The sequence below is a fragment of the Mixophyes fleayi genome, chromosome 4 (assembly GCF_038048845.1).
Source record: "Mixophyes fleayi isolate aMixFle1 chromosome 4, aMixFle1.hap1, whole genome shotgun sequence".
In the NCBI taxonomy this organism is placed as follows: Eukaryota; Metazoa; Chordata; class Amphibia; order Anura; family Limnodynastidae; genus Mixophyes; species Mixophyes fleayi.
In genome coordinates, this window is record NC_134405.1 from 9,928,854 (window position 1) to 9,930,271 (window position 1,418).

Consider the following 1,418-nt stretch of genomic DNA (forward strand, 5'->3'; position numbering starts at 1 on the left):
CATGTGTTTTACAACAAATTAGTTGTAGATAGTTTCTCCTTTTCAAATTTGAAGTTAGCTACTGTAAGAATTGATGACTGTAGTATAAATGACTTGTAGGTGAGTTTTTGGAACGCTCAGATGCTCAGAGAACAAAGACCTTTCCAAGATGTCTTCTGTTATTAATGGGAATCCTGCTCATTAATTCACCTGTAAGCAAAAAGAGTGTTAAGATTTAGCAGCCTAATCATTACATTAATGAAACTACTGGAACAATAGTAGTGTTATATTGGATACAGAATACAAAAATGTTTTATACACTAACAACTATGACTCAGACATTGATCATTGTTTTTATTTTTGTGCATAGTGATACAGAAACATACATACTTAAATTAAATCTGTGAAGGTCTATCTGTACTAAATAGACTCCCCACAGACTCACTATTATTTAACAGTGTACATCTTTAGATGTAGGTGTTTCACAACAAGTACACTAAAGAAGTAATAAAGTATTAAAAATTAAAATTAGACACTTTTTAGTAATGTAAATATATAATCAGTAATTCATGCGGCAGCAACCTAAAGGGGGGTAGTACGCAGTACTAGAAATATGTATTTAATAAAGTGACCAGTGAGTACATATCTATATATCTACACAAGAATAAACTTTGTGGCGCTAACTGATTACAAAATAATAGTAATAAACAAATAAAAATCAAATCAAATAAATTAACACCATACAGGAGGCTGCTCTTTCCTTAGACAACTGTTCCAGGTATATCTACAAAGTATCACACAAGAAAAAGCACCAAACAATGAATTATTATCAAACAATTTTAAATAAACAGTGATGTGCTCTAATCAATATCTGTTGTCTTCTTCAAACAATTGGCTGAAAGTTCTCTTCAAAAAAGTTTTACTCATACAAAAGAGGTTTTTCTATATCTAGCTACACCAGAACCATAGGAGAAAGCAGATACATATAATGTACAATGTATCATCAGGATATATAAAGTTCAACACATGTTTTCCCAGCTTTGTCTTGCAATAACACTTTTACTAATGGATAATACAAAGTACAGATTATACAATGCACAGTAGAGAACGCTAATAATTGTAATTCTGTATATATCAGTATATTCTTATGTATAATATAATTACCTTACTCTGAAGATTTCTCCTTCTATCTCTTTCCCTCCTGATCATTCTTACTGTTCCATCCTTCCAGCTCTCCAGCCACCAACTCACTAACACTGGGCTGATACTGCTTATTTATAGTCATTCCTCCCCATCTCTCTTCAATAGTTCCCGGGATGACCAGAAGGTTCTCAGACTGTTTGTCTCCAGGTCTCTCATGTAAATCTCACTGACATGTAAATGAGGTATAAACATTCCTACTTACTACAAAGGAAAATTCTAATTAGACCTTGGCAGGT